Source organism: Arvicola amphibius, chromosome 3, assembly GCF_903992535.2.
Source record: "Arvicola amphibius chromosome 3, mArvAmp1.2, whole genome shotgun sequence".
Lineage (NCBI taxonomy): Eukaryota > Metazoa > Chordata > Mammalia > Rodentia > Cricetidae > Arvicola > Arvicola amphibius.
In genome coordinates, this window is record NC_052049.1 from 107,727,280 (window position 1) to 107,737,935 (window position 10,656).

Sequence of the window (10,656 nt, forward strand, 5' to 3'; positions counted from 1 at the left end):
GATGTAAAAGAAAAGCAGAGGAAATGGTCACCTGGCCAGTAAAGAGTCAAAAATACTAGAGGGTGTGTATGTTAGGTTTTTTTAAATGTAAGTATAAGAATTCTAGGAAATGTATAAGGATCAGACATTATTTGGCTAAGTCTTTGAAGGCAGGAGCATATAAGATAAAAAGTTCACATATAATATGAGCCTTTTACCATAATAGAATCGTATAGGAAAATTGTTCACACACTGGAGATGGAAGGCAACAAAATTTATCCTTAGTCTGGGAATACACAAATAATAACTAATAATAATAATGACTAATAATAACAAATGGTCTCATGACCATTGTGCTTCAAAGATTCCATACCTCATTGTTCTTGTGTTAAAGATGTGACTTCCAACACATGAAATTCTTGGGATTATCTTATCCACAGCAATATGGAAGCTCAGTTTCATTAATTGGAGTAAAAGAAGGATGGACATTAAGAAAATAAGGAAGGTTTTCTATTAAATAATCAGTAAAATTGTCAGTTTTGAGGCCAGAAACTTCTGCTTCAATCTGCTCATCAATATCTAGACATTCTTTAAGCTTTTCTAGTAAGGTTACAACTTACCGAGAATTAAGCATAGTTGTCCTCAGTAGGTCATTGCCAACTGGAGAATTAGAAGAAAACAAATGTCAGCCAGGAAGTCTGTAAAGACCTAACTTGAGTGTCTTTTCAATTTATGGATGATGTCTTTTAAAATACAGTTTTTACTATAATATTTAAAATAATTTCTAAAAATTTTATCTATGAAAACAATTTATTGTTTATATTCAGCTCCGAAGACTCCCTCTACCTCTGTCCAAATCAACTTCCTACCTCCTCTTTTACTCCTTCCAAACTAGTGTCCTCTTTATAATGTTTTGTATGACTCACTGAGTTTAATTTATGTTGACAATAAACCCATGGGTGTGTGGTCATACACTGGAACTTGATGACTTTCCAATGTCCATACCCTTAAAGAAAACTAACTCTACTTTTACCAGAAGCTCTTAACTGTCAATAGTTCCTTAGTTATGAGTCAGGTCTCATGATCCTCTCCCCCATCCTTCTGAAATGTTCACTGATTTGACCTCCTGCAGGCACTCTGCAGGCAACCACAGCTGCTCTGAGTTCCTGAGCACTGAGGTATTGTGATATCTAGAAAAAACAGATATAAATGCTTATAGAGTATTCACAATCTTCATTCTGTACCATTGTGGAAAGTAACTTATCAAGTACCCTAAAATAATTTCAAAAACTCATTGTGTAGCCAAAACAATCTTATACAATAAAGAAACTTCTGGAGGCATTACCATCCCTGACTTCAAACTCTATTACAGAGCTACAGAATTGAAAACAGCTTGGTACTGGCATAAAAACAGAGAAGTTGGGCTTCCTTAGCTGGCCTGCAGCAAGGTAGGCCCTTTGTCAGTGAGCTGCTTGGCCTGCAAGGAGACCTGACTGTCTGCCAGAGGATCCATCATTCATTGGAGTGAGTTAGTGCCTGAACTGCTGGCAGCTGCCCAGAGAGGGACCACCGACATTCCCCTACGCCCCCCACACACACTTCCTGCTTTTGTTGCAGGGGTTATTCTCCCCAGATACTGCATCTCTCTTCCTGTCCCTTCCCAGCTTGCACCCAGAACCCCTCCCCCACCGCCTCATCCTCCCGTCTTTGGGGCCACAAAATCCCACAGCTCAGCCTGTTTGGGTGCCAGGGACCTGGAATTGAGTGCACCCAGGCCGGTGGGAGGTCCCCTGCTCCAATACCCTGCCTGCAGCAAAGTAGGCCCTTTGTCAGTGACCACTTGGCCAGCAAGGAGACCTGACTGTCTGCCAAAAGATCCATCATTCATTGGGGTGAGTGAACTGAATTCATTAGGGTGAATTGAACTTCTAAAAGAAGACCCAAAGGGGATTATTCAGAGGAAGAAATGGGCAGGCGAAAATGCAAGAATTCCTCCAACAATTTGAAAAACAACAAGAAAGCACCAGAACCCAGCGAACTTATAACAGGAGGACTTGAACACACTAATCAAGAAGAAGTAGAAAAAATTGACTTTATGAAAGTAATAGAGTCCCTTAAACAGGAGGTGAAAAATTCCCTTAAGGAAATGGATGAGAAGAATAACAAAAAGTTTGAAGAATTGAGTAAATCTGTAAATGATATCCCAGGAAACCAAGAAAAAACAATCAAACAGATAATGGAAACAGTGCAAGACTTGAAAACTGAAATGGAGGCAAGGAAGAAAACACAACCCAAGGGCGAGCTGGATATGGAAAATCTATGTAAACGAACAGAGACTACAGAAACAAGCATAACCAACAGAATACAAAAGATAGAAGAAAGAATCTCAGATTCTGAAGATACCATAGAGAAAATAAACGCACTGATCAAAGAAAACAGCAAATCCAACAAATTCTCATCACAAAACATTCAGGAAATCTGGGACACAATAAAAAGACCAAACCTAAGAATAATAGGCATAGAAGAAGGAGAAGAATTACAGCTCAATGGTCCAGAAAATATATTTAATAAAATTATAGAAGAAAACTTCCCAAACCTAAAGAAAGATATTCCTATTAAGGTTCAAGAAGCTTACAGAACACCAAATAGACTGGATCAAAAAAAAAAACATCCCCTCGCCATATTATAATCAAAACACAAAACATGCAGAATAAAGAAAGAATATTAAGAGCTGCAGAGGAAAAAGGTCAAGTAACATATAAAGGTAAACCTATCAGACTAACACCTGACGTCTCTATGGAAACCATGAAAGCCAGAAGGTCCTGGATAGATGTTTTGCAGAAACTAAGAGACCATGGATGCAAGCCCAGATTACTATACCCAGCCAAGCTTTCATTCACTATAAATGGAGAAAACAAAATATTCCAGGATAAAAACAAATTTAAACAATACATAGCCACAAATCCAGCCTTACAGAAAGTAATAGAAGGAAATTCACAAACAAAGGAGTCCAGCATTGCCCAAAATAACTCAGACATCTAGCGACCCATCACCAGCATATCTCAAAGAAAGGAAACACACAATCTCTACTACCAAATAAAAAATGAAAACCAGAGTTAACATCCACTGGTCATTAATATCACTTAATATCAGTGGACTCAATTCACCTATAAAAAGGCACAGGCTAAGAGATTGGATACAAAAACAGGATCCAACATTCTGCTGTTTATAAGAAACACACCTCAACCACAAAGACAGACATCTACTCAGAGTAAAGGGTTGGGAAAAGGTTTATCAAGCAAATGGACCTAAGAAACAAGCGGGTGTGGCCATACTAATTTCTAACAAAGTTGACTTCAAACTAAAATCAATCAGAAGAGATAGAAAGGGACACTTTATACTCATTACAGGAAAAATCTATCAGAATGAAGTCTCAATCCTGAATATCTATGCCCCTAATACAAAAGCACCCACTTATGTAAAAGAAACATTACTAGAACTCAAGGCATCGATCAAACCAAACACACTGATTGTGGGAGACTTCAACACTCCTCTGTCACCAATGAACAGGTCAATCAGACAGAAACCTAACAGAGAACTAAGAGACTTAATAGAGGTAATGAACCAAATGGACTTAACAGACATCTATAGAACATTCCACCCAAACAGGAAAGAATATACCTTCTTCTCTGCGGCTCATGGAACCTTTTTGAAAATTGACCACATACTCGGTAACAAAGCAAACTTCCACAGTTACAAAAACATATTAGTAACCACCTGCATCTTATCGGATCACCATGGATTAAAATTAGAATTCAACAACAATGCTACCCCCAGAAAGCCTACAAACTCATGGAGACTGAACAGTCAACTACAGAACCACACCTGGGTCAAGGAAGAAATAAAGAAAGAAATTAAAGTCTTCCTTGAATTTAATGAAAATAAAGACACAACATACACAAACTTATGGGACACTATGAAAGCAATGCTAAGAGGAAAATTCATAGCACTAAGTGCCCACTTTAAAAAAAAAAAAACGGAGAAAGCACACATTGGAACTTAACAGCACACCTGAAAGCTCTAGAAAAGAAAGAAGCAGACTCACCTAGGAGGAGTAGAAGACTGGAAATTATCAAACTGAGGGCAGAAATCAACAAAATAGAAACACAGAAAACAATCCAAAGAATCAATGGGAAAAAAAGCTGGTTCTTGGAGAAAATCAACAAGATTGACAAACCCCTAGCCAAACTAATCAAACGGCAGAGAGAGAACACACAAATTAATAAGATCAGAAATGAAAAAGGGGACATAACCACAGACACAGAGGAAATTCAGAGAATCATTAGATCTTACTACAAAAGCCTGTATGCCACAAAATTGGAAAATGTAAAAGAAATGGACACTTTTTTAGATAAGTACCATATACCAAAGTTAAACCAGGACCAGGTAAACAATCTAAATAGTCCTGTTCGTCGCAAAAAATTAGAAACTGTTATCAGAAACCTCCCTACCAAAAAAAGCCCAGGACCAGATGGTTTCAATCCAGAATACTACCAGAACTTCCAAGAAGACCTAATACCTATACTTCTTAAGGTATTTCATAATATAGAAACAGAACAGTCATTGCCAAATTCCTTTTATGAAGCTACAATTACCCTGATACCTAAACCACACAAAGACCCAACCAAGAAAGAGAATTACAGGCCAATCTCACTCATGAACATCGATGCAAAAATTCTCAATAAAATACTGGCAAACAGAATCCAAGAACACATTATCCACTATGATCAAGTAGGCTTCATCCCAGAGATGCAGGGCTGGTTCAACATATGAAAATCTATCAATGTAATCCATCATATAAATAAACTGAAGGATAAAAACCATATGATCATCTCATTAGATGCTGAAAAAGCATTTGACAAAATTCAACACACCTTTATGATAAAGGTCTTGGAGAGATTAGGGATACAGGGGTCATTCCTAAATATAATAAAGGCTATTTACAGCAAGCCGACAGCTAACATCAAATTAAAAGGAGAGAAACTCAAGGCCATCCCGCTAAATTCAGGAATGCGACAAGGCTGTCCACTCTCTCCTTATCTCTTCAATATAGTGCTTGACGTTCTAGCAATAGCAATGAGACAAAACAAGGGGATCAAGGGGATTCGAATTGGAAAGGAAGAAGTTAAACTTTCGTTATTTGCTGATGATATGATAGTGTACATAAGTGACACGAAAAACTCCACCAAAGAACTCCTACAGCTGATAAACACCTTTAGTAATGTGGCAGGATACAAGATCAACTCCAAAAAATCAGTTGCCCTCCTATATACAAAGGATAAGGAAGCAGAGAAAGAAATCAGAGAAGCGTCACCTTTCACGATAGCCACAAATAGCATAAAATATCTTGGGGTAACTTTAACCAAGGAAGTGAAAGACCTATTTGACAAGAACTTTAAGTCTTTGAAGAAAGAAATTGAAGAGGATACCAGAAAATGGAAGGATCTCCCTTGCTCTTGGATTGGGAGGATCAACATAGTAAAAATGGCAATACTACCAAAGGCAATCTATAGATTTAATGCAACCCCCTTAAAGATCCCATCAAAATTCTTCACAGATCTTGAGAGGACAATAATCAACTTTATATGGAAGAACAAGAAACCCAGGATAGCCAAAACAATCTTATACAATAAAGGAACTTCTGGAGGCATTACCATCCCTGACTTCAAACTCTATTACAGAGCTACAGTATTGAAAACAGCTTGGTATTGGCATAAAAATAGAGAAGTCAACCAATGGAATCGAATAGAAGACCCAGATCTTAACCCACAAACCTATGAACACCTGATTTTTGATAAAGGAGCTAAAAGCACACAATGGAAGAAAGAAAGCATCTTCAACAAATGGTGCTGGCATAACCGGATGTCAACCTGTAGAAGAATGAAAGTAGATCCGTGTCTATCACCATGCACAAAACTCAAGTCCAAATGGATTAAAGACCTCAATATCAATCTGAACACACTGAACCTGTAAGAGGAGAAAGTGGGAAGTACTCTACAACATTTGGGCACAGGAGACTGCTTCCTACGTATAGCCCCAGCAGCACAGACATTAAGGGCAATATTGAATAAATGGGACCTCCTGAAGCTGAGCAGCTTCTGTAAAGCAAAGGACACTGTCACTAAAACACAAAAGCAGCCTACTGACTGGGAAAAGATCTTCACCAACCCCTCAACAGACAAAGGTCTGATCTCCAAAATATATAAGGAACTCAAGAGACTAGACTTTAAAATGCTAATGAACCCAATTAAAAAATGGGGCACTGAACTGAACAGAGAATTCTCAACAGAAGAAGTTCGAATGGCCAAAAGACACTTAAAGGCATGCTCAACCTCCTTAGCAATCAGGGTATGCAAATCAAAACAACGTTGAGATACCATCTTACACCTGTTAGATTGGCTAAAATCAAAAACACCAATGATAGCCTTTGCTGGAGAGGATGTGGAGTAAGGGGTACACTCATCCATTGCTGGTGGGAATGCAAACTTGTACAACCGCTTTGGAAAGCAGTGTGGCGGTTTCTCAGGAAATTCGGGATCAACCTACCCCAAGACCCAGCAATTCCACTATTGGGAATCTACCCAAGAGATGCCCAATCATACTACAAAAGCATTTGCTCATCTATGGTCATAGCAGCATTATTTGTAATAGCCAGATCCTGGAAACAACCTAGATGCCCTTCAGTGGAATAATGGATGAAGAAACTGTGGAATATATACATTTTAGAGTACTACTCGGCGGTAAAAAACAATGTCATCCTGAATTTTGCATGCACATGGATGGAAATAGAAAACACCATCCTGAGTGACGTAACCCAGGCCCAGAAAGATGAACATGGGATGTACTCACTCATAATTGGTTTCTAGCCATAAATAAAGGACATCGAGCCTATAATTCGTAAAAATTCTAGAGAAGCTATATAAGAAGGTGATTTCAAAGAAAAACATATAGTTATCCTCCTGGATATTGGAAGTAGACAAGATTGCCAGACAAAAAATGGGAACTTGGGGGTGCAGTGGGATGGGGGGAGGAGGGATGGGGAGAGAAAAGTGTGAAGTGGAGGATGGGAAGAGCTTGGGGGAATAGGATGGTTGGGATATAGGAAGGGTGGATATGGGAACAAGGAATTATATATCTTAATTAAGGGAGCCATTCTAGCGTTGGCAGAGACTTGACTCTAGAGGGGTTCCCAGGTATCCAGGAAGATGCCCCCAGCTAGTTCCTCGGGCAGCTGAGGAGAGGGTGCCAGAAATGTTCAGATCCTATTGCCATACTCATGAATATCTTGCATATCACCATAGAACCTTCACCTGGCACTGGATGGAGAAAATGACAGAGCCCCACATAGGAGCACTGGACTGAGCTCCCAAGGTCCTGATGAGGAGCAAAAGGAGGGAGAACATGAGCAAGGAAGTCAGGACCATGAGGATGCATTCACCCATTGAGACAGTGGGACAGCTCTAATGGGAGACCACCAAGTCCAGTTGGAATGGGCCTGATGGAACAGGGGATCAAACCAGACTCTCTGAATGTGGCTGACGGTGGAGGAGGACTGAGAAACCAAGGAATGGCGATGAGCATGAACTCTACAGCATGGACGGGCTCACTGTGAGCCTTGTCAGTTTGGTTGCTCACCTTCCTGGACTTAGGGGGAGCTGGGAGGACCTTGGACTTAACATAGTGAAGGGAACTCCGATGGCTCTCTGGCTTGGAGAGGGGCGGAGTGGTGGTATGGGTGGAAGGGAGGGGAAGGAAGGGGGAGGAGATGGAAATTTTTAATAAAAAAAATGAGAAAGAAAAAAAAAGAAATATTTGGTAGAGAAAACTTAGTGTCAAAACCAGCATGTTGAAATAGGGTCACTGTGTTAGCCTGTAACAGGTTGTATATTGCACAACGGCAGGGGATACTTCTGAAATAGAATTCACTGAGTAAGACCTACAGACCTGTTCAAAGTAGCCCATAATATCCCAGAAAACACCAGGTGCCCTGCGTGACCAGGTCCTCACTCTTCTGTGGGTCTGTGAGCATGTAATTCAGTGGCCCACAGGCATGTGGAAGACAGAAAAAAGCCCAATCACAAACAAGAGTCCTCATCAAGTACCACACCCCTCTGCATCTAAGGTGGGGTAAGTAACTTCAGGGAGGTCCTCACAATGCAAGCAGTCCTGCTTTCTGGACACATTGCCAGTTCAGTTTGGTGCTGCTGCTGCTGGTGGTGTGCATGTGATCATACCTCCCTTCAGTTAGTTTTTTTTAGGGTGCGTATGGAACAAGGGGCTGCACTGTCATGGCTTCACATCTGATGCTACCACATTTTGTTCTCATTTGTCCCCTCGCTTGCTGCCCTCCTCATCCCTTCTTTCTTCCACATAGTGCCTTCTCTACCCTCTTGCCACCCTCTTCCTTGAGATCGCCTCCTCCCTCCTTAAGACCCTCTTTCTCATTTCCTAGCTAGCAAATACACATGTAGAGATATGCGTGCACATATATAGATAGAAATACATTCACACATATATAGTTAGGCTTATGTACACTCATATATAAATAAATATATGCATGCATAGGTAGATACACATACAAATATAGACATACGTGTGCACATGTATATAATTTGCACATAGATATATAGTCATACATGCACACATAAGGATATACATGTTTATATAGATAGATATGCACGTACACATACATAAATAGAAGCATATATGCAAATAGAGGCATACATGCATACATATACAATTTTAAATTTAGGTTCACTGTGTAAGAGAAAACAGGGCGTTTCTGTTACTCTAAATCTGGCTTATTTCACTAACCATGATTTCCAACTTCATCCATCCCCCTGCACATACGTGATTTCGTTTCTCTTTACAGATACATGAAATTCCACCGCGTGCATGTACCACATGTTGTTTGTTCATTCCTGTGTTGATGAACATATTTGATTGCTGCTATTTCCTGTCTGCTATGGATAGAGTAGCCCTAAACATTGATAAGAGGGCATCTTTGGTGCAGTCCTTCCAGTGTCCAACCAGGAGTAGTACAGCAGGCCGTGAGGTTGTGTGTGTGTCTGTGTGTGTGTGTGTGTGTGTGTGTGTGTGTGTGTGTGTGTGTGTGTGTTTGTGTGTGTGTGCTAGACAGAGTTTTGTTAGAGTAGTAGTAACTACTTCAGGCCAAGAGATTAGAATCTCTGGCCTTTGTGGAGACTTCCAATGGGGCCATGACAATCACTTGGCTAAGGGACCATGTTAATCTCACTAATCAAGAATAAGACTATTACCATTGTTTAAAACCAAATTTGAAGCAAGCTTTAATTAAATACTGGCCAGGGAGATTGGCTCTGGCCAGGTCCATACCCAAGTTCCTGGGAAATAGCCCAAAATCAAGTTTGGCAAGGGTTTAAGGAAAACCCGTAATTCATAGCATTTCCCATCAGGTCCAATCAGGGGCAAGCACATATTCTGATGTATTCCCTACCTACAAATCTTCTGCCCACACGTGATCAAGAATATCTGGTGCAGATGGATCAAACAAACTTGTCTAAGAGAGTGAAAACACGTGACTTATTGTCTCCCATAAACAGCAGCCCCCAGCATCTCAGGAATTGTCTGTCCTTGGGCAAGGGGCTTGCAGACCAGGGGCATTTCTGTTTCATGGCTCTCTAAGGCCTAGCTAATTAAAATTAGTGTTGGCTCTCACACTACCACTGAGGAAGGACTCACTCTTCACCTTAGCCATGCTGAAGAGACAGGCACACTTTCTTCTTCTTTGGAAAACACCAAATGGCAGATGACACCGGTACAGTGGGAGGGCCCAGAGGACCTGGCAACCCAGGAGGACTCAGCGGCGGTTTGGTTATAGTTTGAGGTTGTGACCATGGTCAAGGCCGTGGGCCCCACAGAGGTAAAGTCAAAGACAAGGAGTGGAAGCCCATCACCAAGATGGGTACCTGGTTCAGGACATGAAGATCAATTCCTGGAGCAGATCTGCCTGTTCTGCTGCCCACTAAGAAACCTGAGATTACTGACATTTTCCTGGGCACATCCCCAAAGGATGAAGTTCTGAAGATCCTGCCAATTCAGAAGCAGACTCAGGCTGGCCAGTGGACCAGGTTCAAGACTTTTGTTGCTACTGGGGACTACAATGGCTATGTTGGTCTTGGTGTTAAGTGCTCCAAGGAGGTAGCCACTGCCATCCAAGGGGCCATCATCTTGGTCAAGCTCTTCATTATCCTTATGGAGAAGCTACTGAGAAAACAAGATTGGCAAGCCCTACACTGCTCGTGCAAGAGGCCAGGCCACTGTGGCTCTGTGTTGGTGTGTCTTATTCCCCCATCCTCAGGCACTGGCATCATTTCTGCCTCTGTCCCCAGGAAGCTGCTGCTGCTGGCCACTATTGATGACGGCTACACATCAGCCAGGGGACTCCCACCCTGGACAACTTTACCCAGGCCACCTTTGATGCCATCTCTAAGGCCTACAACTCCCTGATCCCCTGCCTTCTGGAAAGAGACTGTGTTCACAAAGTCTCCTCATCAGGAACTCAGTGACCATTTTGTGAAGACCCACACCAGAGTCTCTGTTCAGAGGACCCAGGCTCCGGCTATGGCTACTACGTAA

General features: G+C 41.2%; 1 pseudogene; it reads left to right on the top strand.

The window, feature by feature from the left end:
* The first annotated feature begins 9,819 nt into the window (after nucleotides 1–9,819).
* Nucleotides 9,820–10,656, top strand: LOC119810154 (annotated as a pseudogene).